This window comes from Pteronotus mesoamericanus, unplaced genomic scaffold (assembly GCF_021234165.1).
Source record: "Pteronotus mesoamericanus isolate MK-2021 breed Mesoamerican mustached bat unplaced genomic scaffold, CSHL_Meso_final contig_59, whole genome shotgun sequence".
NCBI classification, from domain to species: Eukaryota; Metazoa; Chordata; class Mammalia; order Chiroptera; family Mormoopidae; genus Pteronotus; species Pteronotus mesoamericanus.
Window position 1 is genome coordinate 6,994,789 of NW_026555206.1, and position 22,351 is coordinate 7,017,139.

The 22,351-nt window shown below is 37.8% G+C and overlaps 1 protein-coding gene across 1 annotated transcript in view; it reads left to right on the forward strand.

The window, feature by feature from the left end:
- SHLD2 (shieldin complex subunit 2) overlaps positions 1-22,351 on the forward strand; it is a 137,653-nt gene that overhangs the window by 23,710 nt on the left and 91,592 nt on the right. The gene's annotated exons all lie outside the window — the stretch shown is intronic.

Sequence of the window (22,351 nt, forward strand, 5' to 3'; positions counted from 1 at the left end):
CAACCACATAGTATATTAATCTAATTTTATTCTTCTACAATTGTCAGAGTGGTGAAACAAGAAGCCCAGAGTCACATGACAAGGCTAGTAGGTGGAAGGACCAGGATTCAAACTCAAATATACAGGATCCAGAGAGCTTTCAAGCGGTATATTGTACTGTTTGTAACCAATAATAAACTGACTTAGTGTTAGGCCGAGCATTTGTCAAACTTAGTTGACTATGGAAAATTATCTCTGGGAGGTGCCACTTTGATCCAGCTTACACTAGTGATCTGCAGTTATTTTAGAATATAACTAGTTGTTTTTTCTTTTTACCTTGGCTTTCTGTTGATAAAATTAAATTAAATTCTCTTTCACAATGTCTTCAGGAATTTTAAAAAGGTCAGTGTTAGCCTACAGTACTTTGGTGGTACTAAAACAGTTTATAATCCAAATCACTATTTTATTCTGCTTTCTCTGCTCTCATATTATCATAACTTTTTAAAAATAAAACTTATAAGTTAAGAAACTGACAGCTGTGGAACATTCTAATAATTGACATCTGAATTCGAACCTTGGCTCTACCTCTCTGTTAGGTATGTGACCTTAGGAAAAGTTAATTCATTTCTCAAAACTGTTTCTCCCTCTAAAAGACAAGGTTAATATCTGTCAGGGTGGCTATGAAAATGAAATGGGAAAATTCATGTAGTGTCTGACACATAGAAGACTTTCAATAAACGTAATTACTTTTTTGTTTTCTTTTCCTAAGGAGGTTGTCTCAATTCTGTATCGTGAATGAATTATGAAAATAATTTTAATAAGGGTCACTTTTAAATTTGAACTCAGTGTTATGCTGAGAACAGCTACATTACTGATAAAGTGATGTTGTCATGATACAGGTTATATGTGAGTTAAAACCAGTTTCCTTCTGGTTTTCCAAATGACATAATAAGCAAAACCTGACTGGGCAAACATAGACCTATTTATTAGATCACTTATTATTAATGTTAAACTAGCTTTGGTGCTGACTACTGTTCTTTTTGAAATTTCACTGTTGTCATTTAAAATCTGACAGACCTTCAAAAGCTTCATAGAATGCTTAATGGTTTAAATCATTCTCCAGAAAATGTGAGTTATATTTTCCAAAGTGGTCTTCTCCAACTAGCAATATGTTTAAAGTCATGCATGTTGTAAACAATTGTTTATACAAGATTTGTCTAGGAAATATCCAGCCATGTAATATGAAAAATAAAAATATTTATTGAAGAAGATACAAGATACCAGAAACACTGTACATAGGACAGTGACTCCTCAGTCCCCTTCAAAGTAGGTACTTTGGGACCTCACACAGTTCTCCCAATGCCATCAGCTGCCCCCTCTTATTTTCCTGAATCTTATCAGTGATAATCTCTTCCCTTTCAAAGGTGATTTTAGTTTTGGGAAAAGCCAGAAGTTGCAGGGCACCAAATCTGGGATTTAGGGGGAGCTGAGTCACATGTGTGATTTGATGTTTTACCATAAAACTCTGCACAAGATGTGATGCATGAGTGGGTATGTTGTTTTGATGAAGCTGCCAATCATCCATTTGCCCATAGCTGCAGCCTTCTGAATCATCCAAATAGTTTCTGTGGAGGACTGTTCAACACAAAGTTTGATGCAGATTTGTTGCTCTACTTGCTCATTCATTTTCAATGTGATAGCCATACCGTACACATATTCAACAACATCTTCCCCCACTAACTAGTACCATGAAGTTATCATTCTTCACACATGTGCACCCCAGTCCATTCTCCTTGGATGCCAGGTTACATCGATGTCGCACAAACAATTCTTGTTATATTAACAATGGTTGGACTTTACAGACCTTGTATTTTCACATTTACTACTGGGTGTTTGTTCATTTTTCATGGCAATCAACTTTTGGGTTTATGGGCAGTACTTATAACCAAAGCATGAATCATCATTTAAAATATTAAGAAAACAATCCCAAGAAAATAAAGTACCTAGGAATGAATTTAACCAAGGAGGTAAAAGACCTGTACTGAGAAAACTTTAGGACACTGTAGAAAGAAAGTGAGGTAGTGACAAAAAATTGGAAACATATACCTTGTTCATGGATTGGAAGAATTAACATCATTAAAATGTCCACACTACCCAAAGCAATCTAGAGACTCAATGCAATTCCTTTCAAGATACCAATAGCATATTTTGCAGAACTAGAAAAAATATTCCAAAAATTTATATGTAACCAAAAAAGACCCTGCATAGTCTCAGCAATCTTGAGAAAGAGGAACAAGGTTGGAGGGATCACAATACCTAATATCAGACTCTATTATAAGGTCACTATAATCAAAACACTGGCGTAAGAACAGAAATGTAGATCAATGGAACAAACTAGAGAGCCCAGAAATAAACCCATGTCTTTACGGGCAATTAATATTTGACAAAGGAGGCAAGAACATACAATGAAATAGAGTCAGCCTCTACAATAAATGGTATTGGGACAACTGGACTGCTACATGCAAAAAAAAATGAAACTAGGCCACCATCTTACACCTTATACCAGAGTAAACTCAAAATGGATGCAAGACTTAAATATTGATACCATAAGTTGTGATATCATAAAAATCTTAGAAGAAAACATAGGCAGTAAAATTTCAGATATCTCATATAGCAATATTTTTGCTGATATATCTCCTAGGGCAACTGAAATATAGGAAAAAGTAAACAAATGGGAGTATATCAAATTAAAAATCTTCTGCATAGCTAAAGAAACCATCATCGAAATAAAAAGGGAACCAACTGCATGGGAGAACATATTTGCCAGTGATACATCAGACAAGATTTTAATCTCCATGACATATAAAGAGCTTATATAACTCAACACCAGGAAGACAAACAATACAATTAAAAAATGGGCAAAGGGCCTGAATAGACACTTCTCCAAGGAGGACATACAGAGAGCCCACAGACATATGAAAAAATGCTCAACATCACTAGCCATCAGAGAGATGCAAATTAAAACCACAATGAGATATCACCTCACACATGCCAAAATGACAACCATTAATAAATCAACAAGCAAGTGTTGGTGAGGATGTGGAGGAAAGGGAACCCTAGTGCATTGTTGGTGGTAATGCAGACTGGTGCAGCCACTGTGGAAAACAGTATTTCCCCAAAAACCTAAACATGGAACTGCTTTTGATCCAGTGATTCCATTGTTGCTGGGAATATACCTGAAGAATCCTGAAACACCAATACAAAAGAATTTACAACCCCATGTTCATAGCAGTGCTACTTAAAATAGCTATGATTTGGAAACAGCCTAAGTGACCATCAGTAGATGAATGGATAAAAAAATGTGGTTTGTCAACACAATGGAGCTACGCAATAGAAATAAAGGAATTCCCACCTTTTGAGACAGCATGGATGGAACTGGAGACTATTAGGCTAAGTGAAATAAGCCAGTTGATGAAAGACAAATAGCATATCATCTCACTTAAAAGAGGAATCTAATGAACAAAATAAACAAATGAGCAAAATAGAACCAGAGGCATAGAATCATGGAAGAGACTGATGGTTCTAAAAGGTTAGAGGGAAGGCAGGGACTGACTGATAGAAAGTGAAAGGATTAGTCAGAGAACATTTGTGAAGGACCCATGAACATGAACAGTGGTGTGAGATTTGACTATGGGAGCGGGGTGTGGACTGGGTGGAGGGCGCAGAGGGGGAATATAGGGACAGCTGTACTAGCATAAACATTAAAATATTAAAAATAAAAATAAATAAAACAAAGTCTGTGGTGATCTTTCAATTTCACAATAACTTACTCCCTAAGGAGGGAGGGAGAGGTTTAATTTGAGTTATATGAGGGGGATCTCTAATATTGTATTCTATTTTTAATTTTTTTATTTATTGATTTTGGAGAGAGAGATGAAGTGGGGGTAGAGAGAGAAACATCGATTGTTGTTCCACTTATTTATGTATTCATGATTGATTCTTGTGTGTGCCCTGAGTGTGGATCAACCCTGCAACCTTGATGTATTGGGATGACACTAACCAACTGAGCTACCTGACAAAGGTCTAATATTCTATTCTAAGTGTCTCTTACAGCTCTGATACATAGTAAACACTTAGTAAATATTTATTGATGAACTGAATTATATTTCTAATCTTAACTTTGTGATTTTAACCTTCTTGGACTTTATTAGCCTGTTGCCTGTTATGTAAGAAAAGAAAGTACCAATATTTACCTCCCAGGATTGTAACAATTCAGTGTTCATGCATTTAAAATAGCCAGTGTTGCATGTGGCACATAGTAGGCACACAGGAGGCACACAGTGCATTGAATGTTTCCCCAGACTCCTCACTTTATTTCTTAGTTATGTTCTTTTCAAGTACTTTTTTTCTTTCTCATTCCCTAAACATGTAGAAGTTATGTTCAAGAGGAAATGTGAATGTTTGCCAGTTGAACTAAAAATACGTTCCTTTGTAGCCCACCCTTGGAATGTTGTAGTAAACACGATTGTTATGTCCTGACAGACTTTGAATCATGGGTTTGCAATGTACTATTATTGTAACTTTGCACAAGTTATTTAACCTGTGTAAAGTATTGGGAGCCTGAAATGAGTAATAATATGTGTGAAGCATTTAGTTCATTGTCTGGTTAGCACAGACTTAAAATAGATGTTATTAATTTAATTTGAAACTATTATTTAATCTGATAATTTACATAATTCATGTATATTGGGAACCTACTCTATGCAAAACCTATTAAGAAGAGTCAGGAAGATTGTGAATGAACATTGGGCATATTATTATATAGGTGACTGAATTTGAATTTGGTCTTGCCTAAAATAAGGTTCAGCAGAAGTTGTATTTTCTACTGTATTTGGAGAAAAATAAACAATGGGCTGTTAATGCATCTGGCATGGCTTTTTTTTTTTGGATGTTGCCTTTCTCTATTAAATAGCAAAAATTTTAAAAATAAATGTCAGCTTCATGTGTACTAAAGCAGACCAAATAAATTTTGTTATCTAAAAAGTTTTTCTTTTTAATCTTTTGCATATCTTGTTCACTAGAAATAAGCATGTTCCTCTCCTGTACTAAAATTCAAGATATGATGTTGCTAAACCAACTTTTATAAATTATTCTACCCTTTTAAAATCTCAATTGAATTATTTAGATGTTATATAAAACTGATTCCTACTTTGGCAGACTAGGCATTGCAAAGCTGCTGCTCAGAGTTTTATGAGAATTCCTATCAAATAGAAATCTTAAGGATGGCATTGGGCATTATAAAAAGTTTGATTTTGAAAATGTTTATAATGACCTTATCAAATTATAAATTAGGTTTTTAAAGGGGTACCAAAATACTCAGTACTTATTTTGGAAGATAACTTTTTTTGATAAGTTGTTTCACATCTATTTTTTGTTATGTTTCACTTATTAACTGAAACAATTCACATAGCATAAAAGTTTCTGTGCTGTTTAGTATATTCACAGTGTTGTACAACATCACCATTATCTAGTACCAAAACATTCATCACCCACAAAGGAAGAAACCTTGTATCCCTTGAGTAGTTACTCCACATTTCCTCCATCAGTTCCTGGAGGCCACTCTCTGTTTATTTCTCTGCAGATATGCCTAGTCTAAGTATTTAATCTAAATGGAATCACGTAGTATATTGTTTCGGATGTCTGGTTTCTTTCACTTAGCATGTTTTCTAAGTTTATGTTGTGATGTATATCAGTACTGCATTTTTTTTTATGGCTGAATATTTCATTTTAAGGATATTTTATATTTTGTTTATCCATTCATCGGTTGATAGACATTTGGGTTGTTTCTACTTTTTGGCTATTATGAATGATGACACTATGAACATTTGTGTACAGGTTTTGTGTGGACATGTTTTCAGTTCTCTTTGGTATATACCTGGGATGGAGTTACTGGATCATATGGTAACTTTATGTTTAACTTTCTGAGGAACTGCCAAACTGTTTTTTCAAAGCAGTTGCATCATGTTATGTAGTTAGTTTTTTTAAATCTCCTCCGGAGGATATGTTTATTGATTTGTATGTTTATTGATTTGAGAAAGAGAGAGACAGAGAGAGGGAGCTAGAAACATAAATGTGAGAGAGACATTGATTGGCTGCCCGCCCCCCAACCCCCACATGCGTTCGACTGGATATTGAATAGGTTGCAACCTAGCACTGTGCCCTGACTGGGAATGAAACCCACAGCCCTTCAGTTTACGAGGACCATGCTCCAACCAACTGAGCCACCCAGCCAGGGCTGTTATATAGTGAGAAAGAAGTTCATTAAAATGTTAATCTAAGAATATGAGTACTCATGACAGCCATTTTGGCAAGCTGGATGGCAGCCTCAATTCACTTTATTTGTTTTTTGGAATGAAAACATTAACATATAAAGCTACACCATAGAAAGTGTCAAATTTTTATGCTTTCTTATTCCTCTGCCCACCCACTTTTTCTAAAATTTGAAATATGCTTCCAGTTGATGATGTATACATACTTTCACATAATGGTAGGTCTCTAAAAGTTACTTTAAGGTTCCTACTTTGCTTTTCCTTAGTGAGTTTCATATTTTATTACAATTTACTTATGCAGAGAAATTGAACACTGATGTTTCTATGGAAAGCATTCTTGAATCAAAATTCAAAATAGGTTTAATTAATTAGGATTATGTTTTCTTGGATGTAAAAATAATTTCCAAAATGTCACATAAAGACTTCTCTTAAAAATCTTGTGTAAAAAATATTGTTAATGTAGTAGGTGGTTTGGAGATGCTTTTGTCTCCTCCGCTGACATTACCCAAGTCTCTGTTGCTCACAAATCACCATCAACTATTCAACCTCCTATATTCATGCTCACAAATATTTATATAGCCTTCTTAAATTTACATAAAATGAAATGATAAAGAACTGATTTCATTGGGGGTATAGAATTTCAAAGCAGAAAGAATACTCAAGAGAAATACTATTTATGGAATAATTTCCAATGCTAGATTGGAGCTTAAGTGTTTTTCATGCCTTACCTCATTTAAGGTGACAATGCATATGAATTTTATATTTGGCAGAAGAAATAGGATTATCAGTCATTTTATAAAGCCTGGTTTGGGATCTAACTCTCTAGGATAAATTAATCCTTATTCTTCTAAGGATGTAGTATAGAGATTGAGTTGTTTTCTTTAAGTAATGAAAAATTAAGGAAATTCTTTTTTAGGGAGTTTCTCTAAGGTTTCAAAATGTCACAGTCACTATGAATTATTTATCCTTGTTTGGAGTGTATTGTACTTTTACAGACTAAAGAGCCTTAACAGTCATCCATTATGGAAAATTAGATTGCAATCCACAAACATGGCATATAAGTCCTCCATTAATTTAAGTTTTCTTAAATTCCTCTTTATGATGTTTTATAGTTTTCAGTGGTTTTTCACATTTTTCATTAAATATAGTCTTATGTTTTATAAAAAAAGGTCAGCATCATTGTGGATATTGAATAGGTTGTTTACTGAATTTCATAATTTTAACCTTATTTTTCAGTTATTTTTGCAATTATTCTGGTGCCTAAAATAATTTATGTTTTGTTGTGTACTTTTATCTCCTTCAATTCTGGAATGTATAAGTGTATGTAATTGATTTGAGCTAGAGAAATATTGAATTTTAATCAGGATTTTTGTCTGAATATTGATTTAAACAGTTTCTTTTTTACTATAGTATTAAGTTTGCAGTTGATAACCTATATGACAAGTGATACAGAAATTGCAAATAAAATTTACATCAAAAAATTAAAACTACCATTGATCCAGTAGTTTAACTTTTGGGTATGTATCTGGAGGAAATGAAATCACTATCTGCAAGAGATTCTCTCTCCCCCATGTTCACTGAAGTATTATTTGTGGTAGCAAATACATGGAAATAACCTAAGTGTTCACTGATGGATGAATAGACAATGCAAATGTGAGATATATAAGCATGTGTGTGCACATGCACACACTGGAATATTATTCAGCCATAAAAAAGAAGAAAATCCTGCCATTTGTGACATATGAAATAAGACAGAGAAAGGCAAGTACTTTATGATCTCATAAAACTGAAGGCATAGAAACAGAAAACAGACTGGTTGTTTCCAGAGGCAGGGGGTAGAGGCTGGGAAAAACCGGTGAAGGTGATCAAAACGTGCACACTTCAATTATAAGATAAATAAGTTCTGGAAACGTACCACCAATGGTGACTAGAGTTAACAATACCGTATGTTTGAAAATTGGTAAGAGTAGATTTCAAAAGTTCTCATCAAAAGAAAAAAACTGTGAGGTGATGGATGTTAACTGAACTTAGTGCAACATACAATCATTTTGCAACATACATGTGTATATATATGAAATCATATTGTACAACTTAAATTAATACAGTGTTGTATGTCAGTTATATGTCAGTAAAACTGCGGAAAATATATTCTCAGATAAAATGTTTTGGCTGCCATTTTATTTTAAGTTATTGGTAAAGGAGAAGAAGCCAGGGAAATTTTGGAAGTCAAATTTTATATTATGAAAATTCAACATAGTGACTTATGCATACTTAGAAATAGTATGAGTGATCTGTGACCAGAATGTGATTTCCAGAAGGAGTGGTGGTCATGTAGATGGAGTAGAATCTGCGCATGCTTTTTTGTTCTTGGTGTTCAAACCCTGGTCTTATTGCCAAAGTTTCTTCAATTGTTCCTTTAATTGGAAATTATAGCGCACTGCATTGTAGAAATAGTATGGTTCAAATAGTACTCTCAATCCTAGCTATTCATTCATTAAATAAATATTTTAAGTTCTTGATAGAAGGCAGGTACCCTGTTATATACTGTTTATGTTTACAAAGATATAAAGATGAAAAAACAATGTATGGACTTCTAGTCAAGATAGCAGCATAGGTAAACACAGCTTGCCTCTTCGCACAACCACATCAAAATTACAATTAAACTACAAAATAACCATCATTCAGAACTGCCAGAAATGGAGTTGACTGTAAGTCCTATGACTATGGAATCAAACAAGAAACCACATTGAGACTGGGAGGAGAGGTGGAGACATGGATCGGGCTGGTCTCACACCCACATGTGGTAGATAAAAATCGGAAGGGCTATCTCAGGAATGAGGGGTCCTAGCCCCACACCAGGCTCCTGGCCCAGGGTACCAGTGCCAGGAAGATAAGTTCCCATAACTTCTGGCTGTAAAATCCAGTGGAAATGAGGCTGTGGAAAACAAACTACTTGAGCCCAGACAATTTTTATTAAAGGGCCTGAGCATGGACTTACTTGGACTCATTCCCTCTGAGCTCCAGCATGGGGGCAGCAGATTGAAAAACACCAGAGACATACGGAGAGGAACTGAATTGTCCTGCATCAGGTGACAGCTGGGGGGCGGCTTTCTTCTAGACAGAAGTCCTGGCAGAGACCATTGTTCCTTTGATGGGCCCTTCCCACAACAGAACCATCAGCTAGTGCCATGCCTGAGTCTCCATCAACCTGGTTCACACTGTCCACTCTACCCTGGTCGTTCTTTGAGGTCCCGCCCCACCCAACTTTCAGGCTCACCCTACCTGTTTCCAGTGGCTTTTCCAAAGGAACGGCTTGGCTTGGTTTGGCTTATGCTCCATATTTTCCTAAGTTCTCTCAAACAAGCAGCATCTAGCCTTAGTAAGCCGTGCTAAGAGGACCCAGGATCAGTACTAGAAGGAGCCAGCCTTGTCTGGGCTCCTCCAAGCCCAACACAAGTATAGTCATCTGCAGGTCACTTTGTAGCCTATACTGGGTGCCTGAGACAGAACATAGGTGGTGGCTGAACTTGGACTTGCAACAGCAGTCAAGACTCAACTACAAGTGGGCACACCTCAAGTACCCAGCTTGGGTGAGAGTGGAGGTTATGCCTCTGGATCCTATCAGATATCCATTATATTAGGCCACTCTATTAAGCTAGGAGATGTATCAGCTCTAAATAATACATAGGAACAACCACAGGGAGGCTGTCAAAATGAGAAGACAAAGAAACATAGCCCAGATGAGAGGATAAGACAGACAAAACTCCAGAAAAAGAACTAAACAAAATGAAGACAAGCAATCTACTAGATGCAGAGTTAAATCACTGGTTGTAAGAATGCTCTATGAACTTAGTGAGAACCTCAATAGCATGAAAAAGATCCAATCAGAAATGAAGGATGCATTAATTTAAATAAAGAACAATTTACAGGGAATCAACAGTAGTGTGGATGGAGCTGATAATCAGATCAAAGATTTGGAATATAAGAAAGCGGAAAACACCCAATCAGAACAGCAAGAAGAAAAAAGAGTCCCGCCGTCCAATGAGGATAGTGAAAGGAAACTCTGGGACAACTTCAAGTGTACCAGCATTAGCATCATAGGGGTGCTGGAAGGAGAAGGGACAGAGCAAGAAATTTAAAATCTATCAATATTTGAAAAAATAATGACCGAAAGCTTCCCTAACTTGGTGAAGGAAATAGATATCCAAGTCCAGGTAGCAGAGACAGCTCCAAACAAGATTAATCCAAAGAGGCCCACACCAGACATACCATAATTACAATGCCAAAGGTTAATACAAAGAGAGAACCTTAAAAGCAGGTAGGGGAAAACAGTTACTTAAATGGAGCTCCCATCACCCTGTCAGCTGATTTCTCAACAGAAACTTTGCAGGCCAGAAGGACTGGCAAGAAAAATTCAAAGTGATGAAAAGCAAGGGCCTACAACCAAGATTACTATACCCAACAAAGCTATCATTTAGAAGCAAAGGATGAATAAAGAGCTTCCCACATAAGAAAAAGCTTAAGGAGTTCATCACCACCAAACCAGTATTATATGAAATATTAAGGTGTCTTTAAGAAGAAGGAGATCAAAAATATGAATGTAGAGTGGCAATAAATACATACTTATCAACAATTTAATGTAAAAGGCAAAATAAACAAGCAGAACAGAAACAGAATCTTAGATAAAGAGAATGTTTTTGATGGCTGCCAGATGGGAGGGGGTTGGGAGGATGGGAGGTAAAGGTGAAAGGATTAACAAGTACAAATTGGTAGTTACAGAATAGTCATGGGGATGTAGAGTACAGCATAGGGAATATAGCAGCCAAAGAACATATCATTATGACCCATGGACAATGGTGTGTAGATTACTTGAGGGGGTAAGGGATGGGCTGGGTGGAGAGAGCAAAGGAGGAAAAGTTGGGACAACTGTAATAGCATATACAATAAAATGTAATGAAAATATATGACATAATTCTTAATCTCAAATAGTTGTTATTTTCTTAGATGTGAAGGAACTAAAGAAGTGTTTGAACTTCCGGTCAAGGTGGCAGCATAGGTAAACATGGCTCGTGTCCTCCCACAACCACATCAAAATTAACAACTAAATTATTGAGGAGCTATCATTCAGAACCATCAGAAATTGAGTTGAATGGGAGTCTGACAACTACGGAATTAAAGAAACCACATCAATCCAGACTGATAGGAGAGGCAGAGATGCAGAACAGGCTGGTCCCATATCTACGTGTGGTTGATAAAAATTTGGAAGGGATATCGTGGGAGTGAGGAGTCTCAACCCCATTCAGGGCACCCCCAGTCCAGGGTTTCAGTGCCAGGAATTTAAGTCCCAATAACTTGTGGCTGCAAAAACCAGTGGGGGTTGAGTCCATGGAAGAAAATTCCAGAGGCTCAAGCAGTTCCTTTAAAGAATTCACACACAGACTTAGTTAGACTTACTCCCTCTGACCTCCAGTACTGGAGTATCAGTTTGTAAGACACCAGTGGCATACAGAGAGGAACTGAAGTGTCTGTCGTCAAGGCTAGAGCTGGAAGACAGCTTTCTCCCAGACAGAAAGGGACAATGGCCTCTGCCATTGAGCCCTCCCCACACAGAGCCACAGAGATGGCAGGACCGTGCCATATCTGAGACTCCATCAACCTGGCTAACATTGTCCATTGTCTGTCCCGCTGAAGAGATCCCCTGAGACTCCGTCCCATCCAACTTACAGGCCCACCCAAGGTGTTAACAATGACTTTTCCAAAGTAATGACTTCTCTTGGCTCATGCTTCACAACATCCTAAATCCTCTCAAACAAACAACAGCCCGGCATAGTGAGCCCCTAGCTCCTGTACCTCTTGCTGAGTGGCCCCAGGCATGGAACTAGCAGCAGCTAGCCTAGATTCACAGTTTGGTCTTGTCTGCAAATCTCCAAGCCCAGTGCAAGTAGCAGCCATCTGAGATTACTTTATAGCTCAGGCACTGTGGCCCCGGGGAAAACACAGGTTGGGGCTGAACTTGACCTGTACTACCTAGGAAACCCCAGTGCCTTTGCACCCAGTGGAGTGCATACCACGGTGGAGCTCCTGCATAGGTGGTCCTCTCTGGAGGGCAGAGGTTGGTGGTCAGTGGTCCCAACCAATCCAAGCAGATGACTGGCCTGGGTAAATCCCTCCCACTGACCTGCAAACAGCAACCAAGGCTCAACTACAAGAGGAAGGTGTGCTCATCCCATACGAATGGTGCACGTCCAGTACCCAGCTTGAGTGATAGGGGAGGCTGTGCCAATGGACCCTGTAGGACACCTACTGCATTAGGCCATGCCACCAAGACAGGGAGTGATAGCAGCTCTACCTAATACATAGAAACAAACACAGGGAGCTGCCAAAGTGAGAAGACAAAGAAACATGGCCCCTAATGAAATCACAGATCAAAAACTCCAGAAAAAGAGCTAAACAAAATGAAGAAAAGCAACCTGTCAGATGCAGAATTCAAAACGCTGGTTATAAGGATGCTCAAGGAACTTAGTGAGGACCTCAACAGCATAAAAAAGATCTAGTCAGAAATGAAGGATACACCAATTGAAATTGAGAACAATTTACGGGGAAACAACAGTAGAGTGAATGAAGTTGAGAAAGCAATAACATGGGACATAAGAAAGCAAAAAACAACCAATGAGAACAACCAGTAGAAAAAAAGAATCCAAAAAAGGAGGATATTGTAAGCAGCCTCTGGACAACCTCAGGCCTTCCAACATTCACACCATAGGGCTGCCAGAAGAAGAGAAAGCAAGAAACTGCTAATCTATTTGAAAAAATAATGAAAGAAGACTACCCTAATTTGGTGAAGGAAATAGACATGCAAGTCCAAGAAGCAAAGAGAATCCCAAACAAGATGGGTGCAAAGAGGCCCACTTCAAGACACATCATAATTAAAATGCCAAAGGTTGGCCCTGACTGGTGTGGCTTAGTGGATTGAGTGCCAGCCTGTGAACCAAAGGGTTGCTGATTCGATTTCCACTCGGGGCACATGCCTGGGTTGCGGGCCAGGTCCACAGTTTGGGGGTGTGTGAGAGGCAATCACCCATTGATATTTCTCTCCCTCTTTTTCTCCCTCCTTTTCCTTTCTAAAAATAGGTAAATAAATAAAATGCCAAAAGTTAAAGAGAGAATCTTAAAGCAGCAACAGAAAAGCAGTTTGTTAGCTACAGCAGAGTTTTCATAAAATTGTCAGCTGATTTATCAAAAGAAACTTTGCAGGCTAGAAGGGATTCGAAAGAAATATTCAAAGTCATGAAGAGCAGGGATCTATAGCTATGATTGCTCTACCCAGCAAAGATATTTTTTAGAATTGAAGGGCAAATAGAGGGCTTCCTAGATGAGAAAAAACTAAAGGAGTTCATCATCACCAAACCATTACTATATAAAATGTTAATGGGACTTATTTAAGGAAAAGTAGATCAAATATATGAAGAATAAAATGGTAACAAATACATATTTATCAACAATTGAATCTAAAAAACAGACTAGGCAAACTAGAAGAACAGAGAATCATGGATGTGGAAAGCATTTTTAAAAAAATATTTATTTTTAGAGAGAAGGGAAGGAGAAAGAGGCAGAGAAACATCAATGTGTGGTTTCCTTGCATGAGCCCCCTAGTGGGGACTTGGCCTGCAACCCAGGCATATGCCCTGACTGGGAATCGAACCAGCAACCCTTTGGTTCACAGGCTGGCACTCAATCCACTGAGCCACACCAGGCAGGGCATGGAAAGCTTTTTGATGGTTGTTAGATGAGTTGGGTGTGTGGGGGAATGGGTAAAGTGGTGAGGGGATTAAGAAGTACAAATAGGTAGTCAGAATAGCAATGGGGATGTAAAGTACAGTATAGGAAACAGAGTAGCCTCAGAACTTATACTCATGACCCATGGACGTGAACAATGGGAGGGGGATGCCTAAGACTTCCAAACTAAGACTTCTTAGTTTCCAGAGGTCAGATTTAGTTTTCAAGGTAGGTTTTATGTCCTTGGGGAATCCTTAGGTACTTTATGTCTATCTTCCACATTTTGTATTATCTTCATACTTTTTAAAGTTACAGTTTAATTAAGTAGTTTGTTAGGAATTGTTCATACACAGTAATTCTCAGTCTTCACTTTTATTTCCCCTTACAGGTATCCATTCTCAATTCTTGGTTGTTTGTTATTTTCCTGTGATTTTTCAAGTAACATTTAAATTAATGTTAGTGAGTTGGTTTAGGACATTGTTTATATGGCTTTCTGTGTCCTTATCACTAACTAAACTCAGGATTTTCTACCAACTGCCCAAATTTCCTATTTTCCTTCACATCATTTGTTCTGTCACTGTCATCATGTTGAAGAAGTGCCTACCAAGCAATGTGCTCCAATCTGTGGTTTCTGTGTCCTCAGAATTCTTTTCTCCTGTGTTGGATCTTCTGTATCTTCTGCCCTATGTCTTCCTCTTCTTGGTTTTACTTCCACATTTTGCTGCTGAAAGGGTAAATGGGAGGCAAATTATTTGATAACTTGCATTTATTTATTTATTTATTTATTTATTTTGGAGGGAGGGAGGGTAAGAGAGAAAGAGAGAGGGAGAGAAACAGAGAGAGAAACATCATTTTTTTTTTCTTCTACTTCTTTATGCATTCATTGCTTGATTCTTCTATGTGCCCTGACTGGAGATCAAACCTGCAACCATGGCATATAGGAATGATGCTCTAACCCACTGAGTGACACTGTTAGGGCACATCTTGCATTTCTGAAGATGCCTGTATTTTCCTCTTAACCTTGATTAATAGTTTGGCCTTTCTATATATAATTCAGTTGGGGAATTGTTTTTCCTCAGAATTTTGATGATTTTGTTACAGTTTCCTCCAGCTTGCACTGTGGCTACTGAAAAATTCAAAATCATTCTGATTTTTCATCTGTTGTTACCCATTTCTCCATGTCTGGAAGCTTGTAGGATCTTGATTTTTCTCTGCCTTGAAATTTCAAAAGATATGCTTTAGTATGGATATATTTTTAAAATTCATTACGCTGTACATTCTGGGTTTTCAAATGGTAAACTTAACATTGTTTAATTCTGGGGCATTTTCCTGAATTATTTTATTGATTTTTCTCCTCTCTGTTTTCTCTTCTGTTTTACAGATACTGAATTATCTTGACTACACTTCCAGTATTTTTAGGTGTAGCCCAAAAGTTAATTGGAAGCTTTGAGTACATCATTGGTTACTCATTGACTATGGGTTCACTGTAGGGTGACCTGACTTTGCCATTTATTAGGGAGCTCTTGATATCTGCTTCTCCTTTCTTTTCCCTTTCCAAAACGATAAAGAGTCTTTTAATCTCCTGCCTGGTGTATGAAAACTTATTTTTTGGGAGCTAAGTGAGGGAAGTATGTGTATATGTATATGTGTGTGTGTATACATATATATGTGTGTGTATATATATACACATATAGTGTGTGTGTGTGTGTGTGTGTGTGTGTGTTTACTTAATCCCCCTGGTTTCATGAGTCCTTCTTCCCAAGGCATGCTTTCTATTCCTATGTTCAGAAATCCTCCTCAGAGAGTAGTCCTGTAGAATTTTGTCCTGTTGAACAGACCTAGTAAGCCAACCACGTGGAATGGAAGAAATTGAGAGATTAAGCCATTTCTTAAGCTTTTGTAATGAAAAATGCAGGTTCGGCTGCTTGCTGCAATGAAAACGAAACTTGTGAGACAGGTACTGATACAAAAGGAAAGAGGTTTATTCAGGGAGAAGGATGGACTCTCATCTCAAATACTGTCCCCCTTCCTGTTCAAGACTGGGGTGGTTATAGTGATGGAGAAGGGAGAGCTTTTTTAATATCGAATTACCTTGCTAGCTTTTCCCACTGTTGGTCCCTGGACATTCATTATGCTAGCTTTTAGCTCACTGGGTGTAGAACCTACACCTACACCATACTGGCCAAAGGGGGATACTTTCTGGTGGTCACTTACTGTCTGGGGTAGTAAGGAGTGAGGAGGATGCAGGACCCCCCATCAGAAAGCCTGGGGGTGCTGAAGCCCTCTGCCTATTTCCCCATTCTGAACATGGTGCCGGCCCATCCTGGGGAGCTGGTTGGAGTCTATGGGGTACCCCACATCCCAGTGTGCCCTTGAACTCTGCAGTGCATTTGCAGCCTGCGCCTCTGAAGTAGCCAGCCAGGCCTGTGCTTGGAATGAGAGCTGCCTGTGGTAACACTTTTCAACCATCCTTGCTAATTTAGTGGTCCTTTCACTCCTGTTTTTGGAGGTACTATCTGTTACCAATTCTTGAGCCTTTTGAGAATTCTGTGGGCTAAGATTGGTTTTGGCTTTCTACATTGCAGGTTTAGGATTTAGCTTTCTTGGTTCTTCTGTTACCATATGCTTTCCAGCCTTCAGACTTTTGTTTATGCTGTAAAAATACTTTCTTGGCATTTTAAGCACAATTTTGAGAAAGAATGAAATTAAATCTGTGTTTAAGCTTCAATTTTTACTTGGAATGTAATTTTAGATTTTTTGTTCTTAAGCTTTCTTTTATTTATATGTTTATTTTTATTGTGGTAAAATACATATAAAATTTGCAAATCATTTTAAAGTGTACAATTTGTATCATTAAGTACATTCACAGTGTTGCACAACTGTCTATAGTAGTTCCAGAACTTTATCATCACTCCAAAAAGAAAGCCTATATCCATTAAGCAGCCCATCAGTAGATGATTGGATCAAAAAACTATGGTACATTTACACAATGGAATACTATGCAGCATAAAGGAAAAAAGAACTACTAAACTTCGTGACAGCATGGATGGAACTAGAGAGCATTATGCTAAGTGAAATAAGCCAGAGGGCAAAAGACAAATACCATATGATCTCACCTGTAAGTGGAACCTAACCAACAAAACAAAGATGCAAGGAAAATAAGACCAACACTGAAAGGAAAAGAAACTAACAGAGACAAGAGGGAAGGAGGGAGGGGTGGGCGGGGAGAAAAGGAAGGGAAGGGGAAAGTCAAGGAACATATAGCAAGGACTCATGGACAAAACCAAAGTGGGGAAGGATTGAGGGAGGGAGAGGTGGGAGGGGGGCAGGGGAAAGTGGTGGGGGGAAGGCAGAGACAAATGAATTTGGAAAAATAAATAAATTAATTTAAAAAGAAAGCAGTCATTCCCTATTCCTCCTTTTCCCCAGCCTCTGGCAACTACTGATCTGCTTTTTGTTTCTATGGATTTGTCTATTCTCGATATTTTATCTAAATGGAATCACACAGTATGTGGTCTTTGAGTCACATATTTTCACTTAGCATAATGTTTTTGAGGTTCATCTATGATTTAGCACAAATCAGTACTTTTTTATGGCTAATTTCCATTGTGTATTAATACTACATTTTGTTTATTCAGTCACCAGTTGATGGACTTTTGGTTATTTCCACTTTTCAGCTATTGTGAATAGTGCTTCTGTGAACATTTATGTACAAATTTTTGAATACTTATTTCAATTCTTTTTAAAAATGTTTGTTTTATGAGTTTATTTGAGTCAAAGTGAGTTTATTTGAGTATACTGTGAAAGTACTTCATGATACTAAATTGTAGAAATATGCCAGGGGAAAAGATCTCAAATGGATATGTACCTAGGAGTGAAACTGCTGTGGTAACTCTATGGTTCATTTACAGAGGAACTGTTCAACTGTTTTCCACAGCAGCTGCCACATTTTACACTTCTACCAGCAATACTCCAGAGTTCGTTTCTCCACATCCTTGCTACCACTTATTTTCCTTTAAATTTGTTGTTTATTATACCCATTTTAGCGGGTGTAAACTGGTGTCTTATTGTGATTTTCATTCGCATTTCTCTAATTACTAATGACATTGAGCATCTTTTCATGTTTTTGTTGGCCATTGAATGTCACTTTTGGAGGTCAACTGCTTCTCACTTTTTTAAATTGGATTGTTTGTCTTCTTGTTGTTGAGTTCTAAGAATTCTTTATATATTCTGGATACTAGATAATCTTTAGATATATGATTTGCAAATGTTTTTTTCCCCTCTAAGTACTTTTTTTCCCTTGGATGCTTATATATTCTATGGTTGTAATGTAATGTTGACAGAAGTAGTGTCATTCATATTTACTACTCTGATTATTTGGAAGGACTGTATTTTAGGTTCTCCTAAAAAAAGGAAACTTTTTAGATGGGGTGATCAGGGAATGCGTCTTTGAAGGGGTGATATTTGAACAGAGACCTTAATGTATGGGGCCAACAGAACCATCAAAGGTCTGGTGAAAGAATTCTTCTTCTTCACATATACAGAGTTGTAAGATAGTGTCGTTCTCACCCTGAAAACCATTAAAAGCCAAATAAGAGTCAGTTTTAAAAACCTGTCAAAGGGCTGAGGACATACAGAAACCTAAGTGAGTTGAACTGCAGAAGGTAATGAAACCTTCATAGCAGAGAAGAAACCCATGGCTGTCTTGGGACAGAACAGCCCACGGAAGAAGAATCAGTTGTATATGGGGAGAGAAGAAACCAGCCAGGCTTTCAACAGGCTTGACATTGCCATACTTGGGCTGGTCTGGCCAGCTAAAATAATGAAAAACCCCAGTTCCCCCTCCACCAACGGGTGAGCCTTTACTCACCATCCAGGTCTTGTGTGTAAGTCGTCACTGAACGCTCAGGGAGAGTAAGCCACAAGCCTGTCAGGGAAATAGAGCTGACAGAACTTCTCTCTGAAGTACATGGAACTTCCCCCAGATGCACAGCAACCACCCGCAGAAGACAGGGTCAACGAAGAGTGAAGGAGTAGAGCAGGAGAGCTGAGAGAACCTACCAGAGGCACTGGAGGCCTTCAGTTATGGAAGGTTGAAGGCCAGGAAAGTACTGGAGATGACCTCTACCCCACACTCTGGCATTCTGTGCTTTCAATCACCAAGGACTGCAGACAGGGCAGGGGAAGTGAGAGAAACTCCTCCAATTCATTCCAGGCCTTCACATAATGTAGGGAGGATGCCCTGCAAAAGGAGGGCCAGGAGGAGGGATGAAAGAGCACCGGAGATGCTGAAACCAAGGTGTAGGGCTGGAAAGTGAAAAAAATTATCTAGCAAATGAAAAACCCGCAAGTTCTGCTTAAAGCACAGAGAGCTCCAGTTGTTGTTTTTCTTCTTTTTAAAAAGTAAATTTGTTTAGAATAGTTTTATATTTTTAGGAAAATGGCAAATCTAGTACAGAGTTCCCATATACCCCACACCCAGTTTCCTGTTATTAACAACTATATTAGTTTGCTACATTTGTTACAAGTATTGAACTAATATTGATACATTATTTTTAGCTGAAGTCCATACTTTATACACACATCCTTTGTTTTTACCTAATGGCCTTTTTCTGTTTCAGGACCCCATCCAGAGTCCCACATTATATTTAGCTGTCATGTCTCCTGAAGCTCCTTTTGGCTATGAGTTTCTCATATTTCCCTTGTTTTTGATGACCAAACAGTTTTGAGGAGTATTGTTCAGGCAATTTATAGAATGCATCTCTGTTGGTATTTTTCTCATGATTAGATTGGAGTTTTTAGTTTTTCAGGGGAAGACCACAGAAGTGCCATTTTTAGTATGTTAAATTAAGGGTAGATTGTCAACATGTGACTTATCAGTGTTGATGTTGACCTTGATCACCTGGTCAAGGTAGTGTTTGTCAAGTTTCTCAACTGTAAAGTTACTCTTGTTTCTTAATACTCACCTCTGGGTATGTTTATTAATATGAGAGAGAGAGAGAGAGAAAGAGGGGGGGGGAGAGAGAGAGAGAGAGAGAGGGAGAGAGAGAGAGAAGGAAACATCATTGTGAGAAAGAAACATTGGTTGGTTGCCTCCGGTACATGCCCCAACTAGGGATTGAACCTATAACCTAAGTATGTCCCTGACAAACCTGCAGCCTTTTTATGTACAGGACAATGCTCCAGCGAACTGAGCCACTTGGCCAGGGCTAAAGTTACTCTTTTATTCTCTTTTTCTGTACTGTACTCTTTGAAAGGAAATCACTTATGTGTAGTTCACACTTTAGAAGTGGGTAGTTATGCTCCCCTTCCTCGAAGGTGGAGTATCTACATAAATTATTTGGAATTCTGTGCAGGAGATTTGTCTCTTCTTCCTTATGTATTTATTTATTCAATCATTGTTCATATCTGTATTGGCTGATGGATGTTTACTTTATATTTGAGGTCATAATACAATTACTATTTTATATTGTTGGTGAAATTGTTCAAATTTGGTTATTCAGGGCTCTTTCAATGGGCTCCTGTGTCTCTGACACACCATCATCAGTGTGTATGTGTGTGAGAGAAAGAACATACTTTCTTTTTTGCACTCCATAATGCTCCAAGTCCATTTTGTGTATTTCCTTCACCAATTGGCAGTTTCTCCAAGGAGTCTTGGTTCTTTTTATTGGAGAATAGAGAAGCCAAGATCTAGGTGCTAGATGTTCTTAATGCTACTGTGGTTTTGTTAGTTGTAGGTTTTCTTGGCTGACAGTCAGGAAATGTATGTGTATATACACAGATTAGTATATGCACATACCTATAAATTTTTTTATGTCTATGTTACGCTAAATGTGAATTCTTACTGAGGTATCCAACTCGAACCCATTACCACATAGGTCATTGTGACTTTCTCCCCTTGCTTATCTGTAAACTCCTATTCAAATAGTGGCAAAGCTGGCTCACACCATCTGTCATCTATTTACTTAATTATTCAGTTCCACTATACATGTAAAGTACTCCCACAGTTTTGAAAACTGGTAGTTTAGCTGTGCAGCACAGGCAGACCTCTAGAATCCTACCTGGGCTCAGATCCCAGGCCCTGCTGAAGTGAAAGTCCTGATTTTCATCTTTCAAATATGTGAATCCAGTGATGAAGTGAATCAAATTCAAGCTGCATCAAAGTCCAGACCTAGTTTAATTACAGATGAGATTGTCTTAGACCCCATTCTAGTCATCTATCAGAAGGGTCTTATCTATTTATAGGAGTGAACTATTACTGATTTCAATTACTAATGTATTTTTATAGAAAATGTCTGGCTTATAATAAATAAATTAACAAGATACAAGGAAATATGACCAAAGATCAAGGGAGGAAACAATCAGTAGAGGGCCACCCAAAGATAGTCCAGATGATGGAATAATCACAGGGATTTAAAGATAACTATGAAAAAGTGCAAGAGGATCTAATAGTAAAGTGGACAAAATGAGTGAAAAGATGGGATCTTTAGTGGTATCATGGAAACTATACCAAAGAACCAAATTGAAGTTCTAAAAGTGAACTTCAGATGAACTTCATACTTGAGATGAAGAATGTATTACATAGGGTTAACAGCTTCTTAACATATCAAGAAAAGATCAGTGACTATGAAAAAAGGTTGATTGAGCATATTCAAATTGATAAACATAACAAAGAATAAGGGAGAGTTAGAGCTTCCAGATTTGTGGGATAATAGTAAATAGTCTAACATCCATGTAATTATATATATAGGAGAGGATATATCTGAAACCAGGTTTGAGGAGACAGAGGTTAAGAACTTCTAAAATTGATTGTAGACGTAAACTCACAAATTCAGGAAGTTCAACAAACTCCAAGCACATTAAATACAAAACAAAATAAAAATGAACTAACAAATAGAAAATCCCAGACCTACACACTCCATAATGAAACTGCTGAAAACTAAAGAGCCAATCTTACAAGCAACAGAATGCGCTGAATACACGGGACTTACAATTTGAATTATGGCTAACTTCTTACGAGAAAATATGGAGGCTTAGAGACGATGGAATGGCATTTACAAAAGTGATGAAAGGGAAAATACCATCCTGGCCAGTGTTGCTCACTTGGTTGGAGCATTGTCTCATAATCAGAAGGTTGTAGGTTTGATCCTTGGTCCAGGTGCAAATGACTGATGTTTCTCTCTCACATTTATGTCTCTCTCTCTCGTCCCCTTCCTCTTTCTCTAAAAGAACTTAAAAAATGTCTTCAGTGAGGATAAAAAAAAAAA